This window comes from Amblyomma maculatum, chromosome 8, assembly GCF_055883805.1.
Source record: "Amblyomma maculatum isolate TAMU_Amacu chromosome 8, ASM5588380v1, whole genome shotgun sequence".
Classification (NCBI taxonomy): Eukaryota; Metazoa; Arthropoda; class Arachnida; order Ixodida; family Ixodidae; genus Amblyomma; species Amblyomma maculatum.
The window spans coordinates 34,979,440-34,996,819 of record NC_139351.1 but is presented as its reverse complement, the minus strand read 5'-3'; the positions used below and the strand labels follow the sequence as shown (position 1 = coordinate 34,996,819).

General features: G+C 48.8%; 3 non-coding genes and 3 pseudogenes across 3 annotated transcripts; all 6 read left to right on the top strand.

The window, feature by feature from the left end:
- Positions 1-3,326: 3,326 nt before the first annotated feature.
- LOC146180889 (5S ribosomal RNA) lies at positions 3,327-3,432 on the top strand (annotated as a pseudogene).
- A 3,154-nt stretch (positions 3,433-6,586) lies between these two features.
- Positions 6,587-6,705, top strand: LOC146180888 (5S ribosomal RNA; annotated as a pseudogene).
- Positions 6,706-7,278: 573 nt separating this feature from the next.
- On the top strand, positions 7,279-7,397 carry LOC146180887 (5S ribosomal RNA). The gene has a single exon (XR_014700457.1). It is a non-coding gene; the product is annotated as a 5S ribosomal RNA (ribosomal RNA).
- Positions 7,398-7,984: 587 nt separating this feature from the next.
- On the top strand, positions 7,985-8,103 carry LOC146180886 (5S ribosomal RNA). Its single transcript, XR_014700454.1, has one exon. It is a non-coding gene; the product is annotated as a 5S ribosomal RNA (ribosomal RNA).
- A 5,467-nt stretch (positions 8,104-13,570) lies between these two features.
- LOC146180885 (5S ribosomal RNA) lies at positions 13,571-13,676 on the top strand (annotated as a pseudogene).
- A 580-nt stretch (positions 13,677-14,256) lies between these two features.
- Positions 14,257-14,375, top strand: LOC146180884 (5S ribosomal RNA). Its single transcript, XR_014700456.1, has one exon. It is a non-coding gene; the product is annotated as a 5S ribosomal RNA (ribosomal RNA).
- Positions 14,376-17,380: the final 3,005 nt, after the last annotated feature.

Genomic DNA, 17,380 nt, shown 5'->3' with positions numbered 1-17,380 from the left:
GGCCGGGTGTGTATTGTTCGTCAAAAAGCTGCCTGGTCTGGTTGTAAAGGGCTACTCCTCATGCTCTTCTGGACGGTGTGTAGTGGCTGATTGTGTATACAGCGGTGTTGAGTGGCGCATTATTTGTGTGTACGCTCCTAACTGTGTGGAGGAAAGAACAGTGTTTTTCGAGAATGTTATGCAGCAGTTAAGTACGGAAAGGCAGGTAGTATTGCTGGGCGATTTTAACTGTGTACTGAATGCTCGAGACAAAACCAGCACACGCGGATTCAGAGACAAGAGCACTAAAATGTTATGCCAGGTAATAAGCGAATGGAATATGGAGGATGTGGCTGATTGCTTGGAAGGACCGCGTGCCGTTCAGTACACGCACTTCCAAGGTTCTAACCACGCGCGTCTGGACAGAATTTACGCGTCGCTGGATTTGATTCATTCATGCAATGAATACCGAGTGGTGCCTATGACATTCACGGATCACTGTTTGGTGCAATGCTTATTCGGCACCAAAAAACGGAGCATTGCATTTAGCTGGGAGTTATGGAAATTCAACAACAAATTGCTTAAGGATGATGCCTTTAGACGCGTGGTATTGAATGAATTGATTAAAGTGAGGCCAGGGACTTGGCTCGAAATCTGGAAACAGTGGGAGTTGTGCAAGGAACAGATTAAAATTAAAGCCATTGACAGATCCAGTTGCCTGGTGTACGAGAAGAAAATTACAGAAACCCAGCTTAAGGCTTTGCTCGCAAAACTACACGAACAGGAATGTAAGGCACCCGGCAGATGGATAGAGGATATTCGAAAAATAAAAGAACAGATTAACTTGATAGAAGAAGACAGATACCAAGGAGCGTTAGTGCGTGCAAGAGCGGAAAAATTGGCCATGGATGAGACGCCGACAAAAAGATCGTTGGGAATAGAAAAAGCAAATGCAAGGCGAAATCACGTGGCAGAGGTAGATTGGGCAGGACGCACAGAAACTGATAACGAAGGAATCGCGAAAGCTTTCCGGGAGTATTATGAAGATCTATTTTCGTCCCGAGAGGTTTATTTGGACCGTTTTAAAGAAACCTTTCTTGACGCGATGCCAAAAATTGACGAGGAACAAAAAGAAAGACTGGAGCGGCCAATAAGCGAAAAAGAAGTGCAGCAGGCAATAGAAAATTTAAACCCAGGGAAATCACCCGGGCCTGATGGCCTGAGTGCGGCTTTTTATAAAGCGTTCAAGGAACAGCTATCACCTTTGTTGTGTGCCTTATTTAATGAAGCGTATGAACTGAAGGCACTGCCTGCGTCTTTCGGATCGTCGCACACAGTACTTATTCCGAAAACTGACCAACCAGATAAGCTTAGGCAGTTGTCGTCTTACAGGCCCATTGCTCTGACAAACGTTGATTACAAGATTTATATGAAGGTGCTTGCTGGCAGACTACAAACGGTTATATGCGAACTAGTGGGCCCTCACCAAACGTGCGGTATCAAAGGGCGATCTATCTTTCAGAACATTCACAAAGCGCGAAGTGTGCTCGAATGCTGCGATGCAACTCATGCATGTGTTGCGTTACTGCAGTTGGACTTGGAGAAAGCTTTTGATTGTGTGGCACATACTATTCTGTTAAGTATATTAGACTATGTTAATGTCGGCTCTGTTATTCGAGAGGGAGTGGCTTTGGCGTACCGTAACTGCACTACGAGATTAATTGTCAATAAGTCACTGGGGGCCCCCATCAACGTACGACGTTCGGTGCGCCAAGGTTGCCCCCTCAGCCCTCTTTTGTTCGGCATTTATATTGAAACGTTGTGTTTAAGCATCCTACAAAACAATGACATTGATGGTTTTCGACTGCAGGAGTCAGAAGTCAAATTGTTGGCTTACGCAGACGACGTTGCGGTTTTTTGTGTAAATAAGGAGAGTATAAAGAGGACAGTGGATGTGGTAAAACATTTTAGCAAAGTCACAGGGAGTAAAGTTAACTGGGGTAAGTGCCTGGGATTTTGGCACGGAGACTGGCAGCTGACCCCCGACACTTTCGCTAATGTGCCGTGGGTTACAACGCCTGCAAAGTACTTGGGTGTGGCCTTGGAATTTTACAAGGAAAGCGAGCCTTACTGGCTAGAGCAGGTCAGAGAAACCCGTGAAAAAGCGGAGAAATGGAAAAGCGCTCAATTATCAATATTTGCAAGAGCGGCAGTTTGCAACCTGTTTTTAATTAGTAAGTTATGGTATGTTATGCAAGTGTTGCATTGCTCCCGTGTAAATGTGCAAAAATTGCATCGAGTTTTTGCGGTGTTTGTTTGGGCCTCGAGTTGGGAGAGGTGCAGTCGGACAAATTTGTTCCGGCAGGTGAAGCATGGGGGGCTTGGTCTGGGTCATTTGTTTGTGCGACAGATTGTCAACCGGTTTATGTTTTTTAGGGATGCCAGTGATCCATTCCTGCGCACAGTGTGTCAACAGAGACTTGGTCGAGCGTTGCCTGATTTCGTAGTGTATACTCAATGTATGCCTGGTTCTCTGTTTGGCTTCTTTAGGGAAATTGTTTTGAGTGTGAAAATCTTAAGCGCACGTTTTTCGAAAGAGTATTTAAGTAATGTTAACAGGAGAACATTATACAAGGATGTTTGTGAAGTGGTGTTCCCGGTGCCCTTGTACCGAGCTTTATACTATGGAGGCACAGGAAGTAATGTACTAAAACGCGTAAAGAAAATGCAAGTTGCTCCGGGAGCTAAAACGTTTTTCTTTATGCTGCATACCGGTACTTTGAGTGTAAAATCATTTATGGAGGAGAAGGGTATGTTCCTACCGTGGGGGGCCCAATGTCTCATCTGCAAACAACCAGAGACAATAGATCACGTGTTTTTGCATTGCTGGGAGGGGGTATATTTGTGGGATGTTCTGCAAAGGACAATAAAAAAACAGTTGCCACTTGATTCCCATGGCATTAGGTACTTGCCATTGGATAACCACGATGATATGCCGTTAGACCAGGTTATGTTAATGTGCCTCCACAGTATATGGCGCGCACGAATGGCTGGTTATCACTGCGATCCAGATGCACGGCCAGCCCGCATGTATTTCCGTGAAAGTGTGCAGCGATGGCTCGACGTGCTTAAATAGCAACCATGTGCTCCTGAGTGGCTGTCAAAGCTGGAACCTTTGACGGTGCTCAAGGAATTTTAAACGTGACAATGCCTGCCCCTCAGTGGGTGTTAGGCAACGCTAGCTACCTTTGTGTACATATATTATTCCTTTTTTTTCCTGTTCTTTTGAGTTCCAGTGCGGTGTATTTGTGTCAAAGCCAGGCAATAAAGAAAAAAAAAAAAAAAAAGGCCATACCATGCTGAATACGCCGGTTCTCGTCCGATCACCGAAGCTAAGCAGCATTGGGCTCGGTCAGTACTTGGGAGGGAGACCACCTGGGAACACCGAGTGCTGATGGCACTTCTTTTGTTTTTTTTTCTCACCGCACGCAGCTGGCTTCTCCATTTTTTTTTCTCACTGTCACTTTGGCGTCGCAGATTCTACTGGCTGCAGATGAGCCGAGCAGGCCGGGTCACGTTAATATCTGTGTCGATTCAATCATAACTTTGCGCGCATGCACGAAGAGGTGCGACGCGCATATGTATACGGCGCGGAATTACTCGAGGCGATCGCGTGCGTGACTTCTCGGTGACAGTTTGACGCGTACGTACCTCATTCACCAGTTTGCCGTGCAACTTTCACAGTTTTTGAGACCATTTGCAGTGGCCACAAGCGCGCAGTTCGGGCTCATCGGTGAACGGAGTGCAGTCCGTGCACCATGCATTCATGTGCACCATGCATTCATGTGTAAACGACTCGCGATCGTCGCTCTCGCACTGCTCTTTAATTTTTGGAGTGCCAAAGCGCGCTCTGTTCGCCAGAATGGCTGGAAACAGCTCATAACATGTAAATGCACACTCGGTGCCTCATCACAAAGACAGCGCTTAACTGCATGTGTAGTCAATGAGCAGTTAAAACAGTACATAAGCCGCTCGAAACGACTGTTTCGCGCGAGGGCATGGCGAGGTGGCGCAGGCCTTCGATGAATACTATCGCAAGCTTTTCCAGGCTGGAAAACCGCTGGATCCCGTGCCATCCGAAGTCCTGAGCGAACTGCCCAAAGTTCCTCAGGAGATTAGGGAGGCAACAAACTCCTCATTGACTGCTGACGAGATAGAGCGCGTAATTGCAAAACTCCCTAAGAATAAGTCACCCGGACCGGACGGCATAACAGCCGAATTTTACCAATGCTTTAGAAGTGAACTCAGCCCAATTCTAGCGGAGGTGTTCGCGGATATAAGGAAACGAAAACTTCTCCCGCCTTCTATGCGGCGCAGCAATTTAGTCCTGATTCCTAAGAAACCTTCCCCCGAATCAACCCCCGACGTAGCCGATTTCAGGCCAATCAGTCTTCTTTCCACGGACTATAAGATTCTGGCTAGAGCTCTCGCTCGTCGACTCGAGACCGCCCTCAGCACTGTGGTGGGAGAGCATCAAACATGCGGCTTCAAAGGGCGCTCCATAAATACCAACTTACATCGCATGAGGACGGTCCGCGAGGCGGCGGATGTGGGGCTCCTTCCCTTGGCCATTCTCCAGATCGATTTGAGGAAGGCGTTTGATCAGGTTGACCGGGCTTTCCTCTTTTCTCTCCTTCAGCAGTGCGAAGTAGGTGACGACATAATAGATTGGCTCAAAATTTGTTACACTGAAATTAGTACTGCAATCGTCCTTAACGGTATACCAGGCGCGCCGATACAGGTGAATAGATCAGTACGACAAGGGTGTCCGATGTCGCCTGTTCTCTTCACCTTGTATCTGGAACCTCTATGTCGCATGGTTCTTGCGTCTAAAACCATCAAGGGTCTAGATCTCGGCGGCCAAGAACTGCGCGTCCTCGCATACGCGGACGATGCAGCCTTCATTTGCACCTCCCAACAACAAGTGGGGGAGGTGATTCGATTGGCAAACTCCTTCTGTCAATTTTCTGGAGCCGAACTAAATTTAAACAAATCGCAAGGCGCCTGGTTGGGAGACTGGAGAGGGAAGCCCCGCAAACTCTTTGGAGTAGAATGGACCGAAAAAATTGACGAATATCTAGGCGTTAATCTAGATATTAGCAAAGCGATCATGAACAGATGGCAACCCAAACTAGTTGCCGCTGAAAGGAAGCTAGACCCATGGCGGCCGAGACACATAGCCATGTTCACGAGAGCCTATGTATGCAACGCGGTGGTCTACCCGGCGGTACTATACTCAGCCAGAGTGACCACAATCGACAGGGGCTCCGTGGGTAGGCTACACAGATCATGGGCAGTCTTCGTTTGGCGCTCTACGGCAGAGCCCATGCGCCGAAGCAATCTCTTCTGGGGCATGGAGCGAGGCGGACTGGGCTTAGTGAACGTAGAACTTAAACTTGTAGTCCAAAGGCTCATTTTCTTTCGAAGTCAAAAGGATAATTTTCTTCGCGCGGCCACTCAGTATCTAGGCTCGGCGCACTTGGCCCCTTGGTTGGCCACAACTAAGCCAATAGGTAACGGCATGAGAGCCACAGCCTTCTACAAGGAGATAGCGCAGTCCCTGGCGCTGCTGCAAGGGCTTTTTTCGTGGGAGTACCTGCTCGCAGTAAAACCGAGAAAGCTTTACTGGGACTTGCTGGCACAATTTCTGCAACCTCCATTATATCGACAACCACCCATAGGGGTGGGCAAGAATGATGTCCTCAAGCGAGTCAGGAAGCTGCCCGTTCCAACAGGCTCCAAGGATTTCTTCTTTCGTTTCCACACAGGAGTTTTGCCCGTGAAAGCTCGTCAGGAAAAGCGGGGTTTCTTCCTACCATGGGGCGCAAACTGTCTCCTGTGTGGCCGACGGGAGACCGCTCAACATGTATTTATGGAATGCAACACGGCGCACATCTTCTGGGACGAAGTAAGGGGATTTTTCGCCACTGATTTCGAAGTGACATGGCCAGGGCTCTTGTGTCTCGACGCTTCTTGTGATCGACCAGAACTTCGAGACATTGTGATAGTGCTTGCGTTGCATGCCCTCTGGCGTGCGCGCGTGGATGTGGTGGAGTGCGTGCGTTGGCCGAAACCAGCGTGGCGGCACCTATTGGACAAAACAGAGTGGACAGTGAGTGCACTGGAGTCCTCTGGCACCGACGAAAACCTGCAGGAGGAACTACAGCGAGGCTGCCGCGCTGTGATGGTCTTCAAGACACGCCAGTACGAACGGTTTGGGTGCCGCTGATGCTTCACGCTGCGTTGCACAAGTGGCGTTTTTTTTTTTTTTTTTTTTTTTTTTTGTGGGTTTTTCTCTCTACTTTTCTGGTTTCCCCCTTTGTCCTTTAGTGGCGGCTCATTGTAGGCTTATATGTTACACTTTTTCTGACCCTTTCTTGCCAGACCTCTGGACATAATTTTTTATTGTCCTTAATGTCCCCTCACGCTTCCTATGGCCGACGTTGACACTAGAAGCAATCAATGCACTCGGCTATTGGCTGAGTTGCTGCCTTGTACATATATGTGTAAATAAAGGTTTTTGTTACTGGAAAAAAAAAAAAAAAAAAAAATCGGCCATACCATGCTGAATACGCCGGTTCTCGTCCGATCACCGAAGCTAAGCAGCATTGGGCTCGGTCAGTACTTGGGAGGGAGACCACCTGGGAACACCGAGTGCTGATGGCACTTCTTTTGTTTTTTTTTTCTCACCGCACGCAGCTGGCTTCTCCATTTTTTTTCTCACTGTCACTTTGGCGTCGCAGATTCTACTGGCTGCAGATGAGCCGAGCAGGCCGGGTCACGCTAATATCTGTGTCGAATCAATCATAACTTTGCGCGCATGCACGAAGAGGTGCGACGCGCATATGTATACGGCGCAGAATTACTCGAGGCGATCGCGTGCGTGACTTCTCAGTGACAGTTTGACGCGTACGTACCTCATTCACCAGTTTGCCGTGCAACTTTCACAGTTTTTGAGACCATTTGCAGTGGCCACAAGCGCACAGTTCGGGCTCATCGTTGAACGGAGTGCAGTCCGTGCACCATGCATTCATGTGTAAACGACTCGCGATCGTCGCTCTCGCACTGCTCTTTAATTTTTGGAGTGCCAAAGCGCGCTCTGTTCGCCAGAATGGCTGGAAACAGCTCATAACATGTAAATGCACACTCGGTGCCCCATCACAAAGACAGCGCTTAACTGCATGTGTAGTCAATGGGCAGTTAAAACAGTACATAAGCCGCTCGAAACGACTGTTTCTCGCCATCGGCCATACCATGCTGAATACGCCGGTTCTCGTCCGATCACCGAAGCTAAGCAGCATTGGGCTCGGTCAGTACTTGGGAGGGAGACCACCTGGGAACACCGAGTGCTGATGGCACTTCTTTTGTTTTTTTTTCTCACCGCACGCAGCTGGCTTCTCCATTTTTTTTTCTCACTGTCACTTTGGCGTCGCAGATTCTACTGGCTGCAGATGAGCCGAGCAGGCCGGGTCACGTTAATATCTGTGTCGATTCAATCATAACTTTGCGCGCATGCACGAAGAGGTGCGACGCGCATATGTATACGGCGCAGAATTACTCGAGGCGATCGCGTGCGTGACTTCTCGGTGACAGTTTGACGCGTACGTACCTCATTCACCAGTTTGCCGTGCAACTTTCACAGTTTTTGAGACCATTTGCAGTGGCCACAAGCGCGCAGTTCGGGCTCATCGGTGAACGGAGTGCAGTCCGTGCACCATGCATTCATGTGCACCATGCATTCATGTGTAAACGACTCGCGATCGTCGCTCTCGCACTGCTCTTTAATTTTTGGAGTTCCAAAGCGCGCTCTGTTCGCCAGAATGGCTGGAAACAGCTCATAACATGTAAATGCACACTCGGTGCCTCATCACAAAGACAGCGCTTAACTGCATGAGTCAATGAGCAGTTAAAACAGTACATAAGCCGCTCGAAACGACTGTTTCTCGCCATCGGCCATACCATGCTGAATACGCCGGTTCTCGTCCGATCACCGAAGCTAAGCAGCATTGGGCTAGGTCAGTACTTGGGAGGGAGACCACCTGGGAACACCGAGTGCTGATGGCACTTCTTTTGTTTTTTTTTTCTCACCGCACGCAGCTGGCTTCTCCATTTTTTTTCTCACTGTCACTTTGGCGTCGCAGATTCTACTGGCTGCAGATGAGCCGAGCAGGCCGGGTCACGTTAATATCTGTGTCGATTCAATCATAACTTTGCGCGCATGCACGACGAGGTGCGACGCGCATATGTATACGGCGCAGAATTACTCGAGGCGATCGCGTGCGTGACTTCTCGGTGACAGTTTGACGCGTACGTACCTCATTCACCAGTTTGCCGTGCAACTTTCACAGTTTTTGAGACCATTTGCAGTGGCCACAAGCGCACAGTTCGGGCTCATCGGTGAACGGAGTGCAGTCCGTGCACCATGCATTCATGTGTAAACGACTCGCGATCGTCGCTCTCGCACTGCTCTTTAATTTTTGGAGTGCCAAAGCGCGCTCTGTTCGCCAGAATGGCTGGAAACAGCTCATAACATGTAAATGCACACTCGGTGCCTCATCACAAAGACAGCGCTTAACTGCATGTGTAGTCAATGAGCAGTTAAAACAGTACATAAGCCGCTCGAAACGACTGTTTCTCGCCACCGGCCATACCATGCTGAAGGATTCTACTTCCGGACACCGTAGTGAACGGTCGCAGGATCATGTGCTCCAGCGGAGCGGCGATAGCGGCCCTTTCCAGCCGCGGAAACAGGCTCGACGACATGGACGATACCGAGTATCAGATTATTCTGCCAACTTTGCCCACCGGACGCGTTGTTTTTAACACGCTTTTTTTGCACGGCGATGTGCGAGTCAGGCCATACAGGGTCGAGGATTTCCGCGACGCCCTGGTCAAGGCTGGTGCGCTCCCCGACGTTGTGGCGTTGGGGGCGTATCAGATCAACCATGTTTGGGCGGTCACGTTAAGCAGCACCGAAGCAACGAAGAAATTGGCGGCTTTCAAGGAAATCGAAGTTAAGGGACGCCGTTGCCTCATTATTGATCCCGAAGACCAACAGGTGAAGCTGCGACTTCACTGGATGTTGCACGGTGTGGCAGACGACGACATCCGGACGGCTTTTGCTGCGTTTGGGAATGTGACCGAGGTGACCCGGGAAAGGTGGAGAGTTCAAGGCGTCAAGGAGAAGGGGTCCACCACGAGGACTGTGCTCCTCAAATTGAAACCCGGCATTAAGGTCGACGACTTGCCTCACCAGCTGCGAGTTGCCGGAGAGCTAGCCCTTGTCGTGGTGCCTGGGCGAGCGATGCAGTGCCTGCGCTGCCGCGGTACCGGTCACGTTCGACGTGAATGTAAGGTACCGCGTTGTCCAAAGTGTAGACGCTACGGACATGACGAGGCTGCCTGTGTGCTTTCGTACGCTTCGGCCGCGGGACATGGAACTGCGGAACGGTCGGCGGAGCTCACAATGGACGTGGTCGAGGCGGAGGAGGCGGCGAAGGGTGCCGGAGAGGTTCGAACGAAGACACGGGAGACGGATTCATCGGTGGACTCGGCAGAAAGCGGCAATGCTGCGAGGGATGTGGGGAGAGCGGACTCTGCACCTGAGCTCACTATCAATGAGGAAGGCACGGCACTTGAGCCGGCAAATGGTATGGAACAGGATAATGGGGATGACCACTCGGACACCAGTGCTGTTCGTAAGCCAAGCGTCCCAGCCCCAGCCAAGCGATCCCACACACAGTCCGAACCTGAAGGTAACCAGGTGTCAGCCCCCAGCGTCGACGAGCCACCAGCAAAAACGGGGCAATCCCGGCGGTCCACGCTACGTCCGCGGCCAAACATATCATCAGAGAGACGGGCAGCGGATAAAGTGCCCCCGCTGCCGGGTCAGCCGCTCGCACCGGACGGGGATGGATCCAACGACGGCGTCTAGCAACGCGCTAGACGGGAGAGGTAAGCACCATGCTTTCGGTCTCTTCACCCTTGATGAAAATGGCGCCCGAAACCACCTTAAGAGTAGCCACGTTAAACGTCAGGGGATTGGCAGGCAAAAAGAAGCAGAGCCAGGTGCACCGGCTCTTAACTGACCACGATATTGACGTGCTTGCCGTGCAAGAAACTAAGGTTGATGGGGAGGAAGAGACCGGGAGCATGGTGCGACGTTTCACGGCTAGATTTTACGCCATTGTTAGCCACGCAGTTGGGACATCGGCCGGGTGTGTATTGTTCGTCAAAAAGCTGCCTGGTCTGGTTGTAAAGGGCTACTCCTCATGCTCTTCTGGACGGTGTGTAGTGGCTGATTGTGTATACAGCGGTGTTGAGTGGCGCATTATTTATGTGTACGCTCCTAACTGTGTGGAGGAAAGAACAGTGTTTTTCGAGAATGTTATGCAGCAGTTAAGTACGGAAAGGCAGGTAGTATTGCTGGGCGATTTTAACTGTGTACTGAATGCTCGAGACAAAACCAGCACACGCGGATTCAGAGACAAGAGCACTAAAATGTTATGCCAGGTAATAAGCGAATGGAATATGGAGGATGTGGCTGATTGCTTGGAAGGACCGCGTGCCGTTCAGTACACGCACTTCCAAGGTTCTAGCCACGCGCGTCTGGACAGAATTTACGCGTCGCTGGATTTGATTCATTCATGCAATGAATACCGAGTGGTGCCTATGACATTCACGGATCACTGTTTGGTGCAATGCTTATTCGGCACCAAAAAACGGAGCAATGCATTTAGCTGGGAGTTATGGAAATTCAACAACAAATTGCTTAAGGATGATGTCTTTAGACGCGTGGTATTGAATGAATTGATTAAAGTGAGGCCAGGGACTTGGCTCGAAATCTGGAAACAGTGGGAGTTGTGCAAGGAACAGATTAAAATTAAAGCCATTGACAGATCCAGTTGCCTGGTGTACGAGAAGAAAATTACAGAAACCCAGCTTAAGGCTTTGCTCGCAAAACTACACGAACAGGAATGTAAGGCACCCGGCAGATGGATAGAGGATATTCGAAAAATAAAAGAACAGATTAACTTGATAGAAGAAGACAGATACCAAGGAGCGTTAGTGCGTGCAAGAGCGGAAAAATTGGCCATGGATGAGACGCCGACAAAAAGATCGTTGGGAATAGAAAAAGCAAATGCAAGGCGAAATCACGTGGCAGAGGTAGATTGGGCAGGACGCACAGAAACTGATAACGAAGGAATCGCGAAAGCTTTCCGGGAGTATTATGAAGATCTATTTTCGTCCCGAGAGGTTTATTTGGACCGTTTTAAAGAATCCTTTCTTGACACGATGCCAAAAATTGACGAGGAACAAAAAGAAAGACTGGAGCGCCCAATAAGCGAAAAAGAAGTGCAGCAGGCAATAGAAAATTTAAACCCAGGGAAATCACCCGGGCCTGATGGCCTGAGTGCGGCTTTTTATAAAGCGTTCAAGGAACAGCTATCACCTTTGTTGTGTGCCTTATTTAATGAAGCGTATGAACTGAAGGCACTGCCTGCGTCTTTCGGATCGTCGCACACAGTACTTATTCCGAAAACTGACCAACCAGATAAGCTTAGGCAGTTGTCGTCTTACAGGCCCATTGCTCTGACAAACGTTGATTACAAGATTTATATGAAGGTGCTTGCTGGCAGACTACAAACGGTTATATGCGAACTAGTGGGCCCTCACCAAACGTGCGGTATCAAAGGGCGATCTATCTTTCAGAACATTCACAAAGCGCGAAGTGTGCTCGAATGCTGCGATGCAACTCATGCATGTGTTGCGTTACTGCAGTTGGACTTGGAGAAAGCTTTTGATTGTGTGGCACATACTATTCTGTTAAGTATATTAGACTATGTTAATGTCGGCTCTGTTATTCGAGAGGGAGTGGCTTTGGCGTACCGTAACTGCACTACGAGATTAATTGTCAATAAGTCACTCGGGGCCCCCATCAACGTACGACGTTCGGTGCGCCAAGGTTGCCCCCTCAGCCCTCTTTTGTTCGGCATTTATATTGAAACGTTGTGTTTAAGCATCCTACAAAACAATGACATTGATGGTTTTCGACTGCAGGAGTCAGAAGTCAAATTGTTGGCTTACGCAGACGACGTTGCGGTTTTTTGTGTAAATAAGGAGAGTATAAAGAGGACAGTGGATGTGGTAAAACATTTTAGCAAAGTCACAGGGAGTAAAGTTAACTGGGGTAAGTGCCTGGGATTTTGGCACGGAGAATGGCAGCTGACCCCCGACACTTTTGCTAATGTGTCGTGGGTTACAACGCCTGCAAAGTACTTGGGTGTGCCCTTGAAATTTTACAAGGAAAGCGAGCCATACTGGCGAGAGCAGGTCAAAGAAACCAGTGAAAAAGCGGAGAAATGGAAAAGCGCTCAATTATCAATATTTGCAAGAGCCGCAGTTTGCAACCTGTTTTTAATTAGTAAGGTATGGTATGTTATGCAAGTGTTGCATTGCTCCCGTGTAAATGTGCAAAAATTGCATCGAGTTTTTGCGGTGTTTGTTTGGGCCTCGAGTTGGGAGAGGTGCAGTCGGACAAATTTGTTCCGGCAGGTGAAGCATGGGGGGCTTGGTCTGGGTCATTTGTTTGTGCGACAGATTGTCAACCGGTTTATGTTTTTTAGGGATGCCAGTGATCCATTCCTGCGCACAGTGTGTCAACAGAGACTTGGTCGAGCGTTGCCTGATTTCGTAGTGTATACTCAATGTATGCCTGGTTCTCTGTTTGGCTTCTTTAGGGAAATTGTTTTGAGTGTGAAATTCTTAAGCGCACGTTTTTCGAAAGAGTATTTAAGTAATGTTAACAGGAGAACATTATACAAGGATGTTTGTGAAGTGGTGTTCCCGGTGCCCTTGTACCGAGCTTTATACTATGGAGGCACAGGAAGTAATGTACTAAAACGCGTAAAGAAAATGCAAGTTGCTCCGGGAGCTAAAACGTTTTTCTTTATGCTGCATACCGGTACTTTGAGTGTAAAATCATTTATGGAGGAGAAGGGTATGTTCCTACCGTGGGGGGCCCAATGTCTCATCTGCAAACAACCAGAGACAATAGATCACGTGTTTTTGCATTGCTGGGAGGGGGTATATTTGTGGGATGTTCTGCAAAGGACAATAAAAAAACAGTTGCCACTTGATTCCCATGGCATTAGGTACTTGCCATTGGATAACCACGATGATATGCCGTTAGACCAGGTTATGTTAATGTGCCTCCACAGTATATGGCGCGCACGAATGGCTGGTTATCACTGCGATCCAGATGCACGGCCAGCCCGCATGTATTTCCGTGAAAGTGTGCAGCGATGGCTCGACGTGCTTAAATTGCAACCATGTGCTCCTGAGTGGCTGTCAAAGCTGGAACCTTTGACGGTGCTCAAGGAATTTTAAACGTGACAATGCCTGCCCCTCAGTGGGTGTTAGGCAACGCTAGCTACCTTTGTGTACATATATTATTCCTTTTTTTCCTGTTGTTTTGAGTTCCAGTGCGGTGTATTTGTGTCAAAGCCAGGCAATAAAGGAAAAAAAAAAAGGCCATACCATGCTGAATACGCCGGTTCTCGTCCGATCACCGAAGCTAAGCAGCATTGGGCTCGGTCAGTACTTGGGAGGGAGACCACCTGGGAACACCGAGTGCTGATGGCACTTCCTTTTGTTTTTTTTTCTCACCGCACGCAGCTGGCTTCTCCATTTATTTTCTCACTGTCACTTTGGCGTCGCAGATTCTACTGGCTGCAGATGAGCCGAGCAGGCCGTGTCACGTTAATATCTGTGTCGATTCAATCATCACTTTGCGCGCATGCACGAAGAGGTGCGACGCGCATATGTATACGGCGCAGAATTACTCGAGGCGATCGCGTGCGTGACTTCTCGGTGACAGTTTGACGCGTACGTACCTCATTCACCAGTTTGCCGTGCAACTTTCACAGTTTTTGAGACCATTTGCAGTGGCCACAAGCGCACAGTTCGGCCTCATCGGTGAACGGAGTGCAGTCCGTGCACCATGCATTCATGTGTAAACGACTCGCGATCGTCGCTCTCGCACTGCTCTTTAATTTTTGGAGTGCCAAAGCGCGCTCTGTTCGCCAGAATGGCTGGAAACAGCTCATAACATGTAAATGCACACTCGGTGCCTCATCACAAAGACAGCGCTTAACTGCATGTGTAGTCAATGAGCAGTTAAAACAGTACATAAGCCGCTCGAAACGACTGTTTCTCGCCATCGGCCATACCATGCTGAATACGCCGGTTCTCGTCCGATCACCGAAGCTAAGCAGCATTGGGCTCGGTCAGTACTTGGGAGGGAGACCACCTGGGAACACCGAGTGCTGATGGCACTTCCTTTTGTTTTTTTTCTCACCGCACGCAACTGGCTTCTCCATTTATTTTCTCACTGTCACTTTTGCGTCGCAGATTCTACTGGCTGCAGATGAGCCGAGCAGGCCGTGTCACGTTAATATCTGTGTCTATTCAATCATCACTTTGCGCGCATGCACAGAGAGATGCGACGCGCATATGTATACGGCGCAGAATTACTCGAGGCGATCCCGTGCGTGACTTCTCGGTGACAGTTTGACGCGTACGTACCTCATTCACCAGTTTGCCGTGCAACTTTCACAGTTTTTGAGACCATTTGCAATGGCCACAAGCGCACAGTTTGGGCTCATCGGCTCACGGACTGCAGTCCGTGCACCATGCATTCATGTGTAAACGACTCGCGATCGTCGCTCTCGCACTGCTCTTTAATTTTTGGAGTGCCAAAGCGCGCTCTGTTCGCCAGAAAGGCTGGAAACAGCTCATAACATGTAAATGCACACTCGGTGCCTCATCATAAAGGCAGCGCTTAACTGCATGTGTAGTCAATGAGCAGTTAAAACAGAGCATAAGCCGCTCGAAACGACTGTTTCTCGCCATCGGCCATGCCACGCTGAATACGCCGGTTCTCGTCCGATCACCGAAGCTAAGCAGCATTGGGCTCGGTCAGTACTTCCCACACGGCCAATAATGTCCGTCGGACGTCCGGTTAAAATCCGCACGTCCGGAGCCGGAGCGGGACGACCGCCGGAAGAACGAAACACATCCGAAAACGGATCATCCGAATTGGGACATAAACCGGTAGGAACGAAACACAGCCGAAAACGGACATCCGTACTGGGGTGTCCGTAGGATTTACGAGGGATCACCTTTCTCGGATCAACATTCAATTATTTCAGAAAAATAGTCTCTCGATACAGACCTCAACCGAACCCGTGCTCATCAGTTCATCTGTGGACACTGGTGGGCACTCATTAGTGGAATGGGCTACCAAGGGAATTCCGACCTGAGCGTACTCATTATAACAGCAATGTACCAGTAAAAAAGCAATAATCCCTGCCAGTCATTGCAATTTATATCAAGTTATCAATAGTCGCGTTTTCTCGCGAAAAGCTATTTATTTAAGAACCTGTCAGGGCAGTTCTGAGTTGTTCAGCAGTGCACTGGCCTTTTCGCACCGCTCGATCCTTGGACCTTGGACGCGCTCACAGCGCTCTGATCCTAATTACTACATTTATGATGTCACTAACCGCAAAGAAACGTCCTCAGTTTATAAACTTCAATCGCACATGCACTGAGCCAGCGCTTCGAACGCACTATAGCTATGGTATATTGAATATGTTATCGACGTTTTATCCGCCATGTTTGTTTACATATCATAGATGGCTTCGACTTGTCTTGACTCAAAGTGTGCAAATAATATTAATAAACTGCTGTTAAAAAATTGTTTTAATACAAAATACTTAATATTATTTATTGTAACACATTAAATTTTTAACTGGAAGTTTTATTTTGGCTTAATGGGGTAACATGCCACATATGCGTTACTGGCGGTTAAGCCAAAGTCTCGGCTAAGCCAGCCTAAGCCTACGCCAGCCATAGCCACTAGCCGCTCAGCACGAGTGGCCGTGTTCTCACCGTAGTTTTGCTCGTCGGCGTGCTATTCACAATCCGGTGCATCTAGCTGTGTCATGGTAAGTAAACATCTTTTAATGCACCCATCAGGGTTTTTTAAGTGCTCTTCAATCTGTCTAGTAATTAACAGCGCAAATTTTGGTTTTGGGAGTGGTTCATTTGGTTCGAGTGTTCCAACGGTCAACACGGACCGCAAAATGCTTCTGTCGGTTAAACCGCTCGCTTATTCATGCTGAAATTCGGCACACGTATAGCATACAATCGTCTGTCTTTTTTAATACCAGTTTAGATTATGTACTTGCCTGATTAGACCACAAATGATTCGAAATCCTTCTGTAGCATCGTTGCTGCGGCGACCCATAAGCAGCCAAGCCTCGTTATCTGGGTCGCCCACCGCCGATGCTGCAGGCACAGGTTTCAGCTTGATTCTAATCGTATCAGGCAAGTAAATTGCCGAAACTGATATTAAAAACGATACAGTTATGTACTATCTGGCATATAACAGCCGAATAAGCGAGCGGATTAACCGATAGAAAGATGTTACGATTCGCATTTAGTGTTACAAGTTCAACAGTTAGAACGCAGCTCTGGTTAAAATCGCATACGTTTCTACTGTTTGCTCCCGCAGACACTGCTTTTATCTTTTTAGATAGTAGTAGTAATCTCACCCCATGATTGTCATTCGCTGTGCAAATGTTTTGCGCGACCAAACAATTTTGAGTTCTCATTGTGGTATTTTGAACTGCATTTTTTTTCTAGCTGCAGTGAGGAGCCTACACTCGGACTCCAAGGGGCACCTCTGAGGCGGTCGCGAAATCGTGGCCGAGGCATTCATCGGAACGGTCAGCTCAACCCGCAAGAGCACATCTGACTAAGCACGTTCTTCTTGACGTATGTAGATATCGTGAAATAAAACTTTCATTTCACTTGCGACTGGTTCTTTTAGTAAAAACAGTGGCCTGCCACTGTTTTATAAATAAATGCATGTAGAAACCACGCGGATTTGCTAGGTATGCATGCTACTATGAAACGTCCGAGAATAGTCCGTATGTCCGCGCTCGGACGTCCGCTGGATTAACTGTACATGTTCTGCGGTCTTGCATCGGATGGTCCGTAGGACGTCCGAGAGGTGACATCGGGACAAAAACCGGCTGACCGACGGAGGTCCGAACGTCCAAAGCGGGCGTACCGACGGTCGTCCGTCGGATGTCAAATGCCGTGTGGGTTGGGAGGGAGACCACCTGGGAACACCGAGTGCCGATGGCACTTCTTTTTGTTTTTTTTCTCACCGCACGCAGCTGGCTTCTCCATTTATTTTCTCACTGTCACTTTGGCGTCGCAGATTCTACTGGCTGCAGATGAGCCGAGCAGGCCGGGTCACGTTAATATCTGT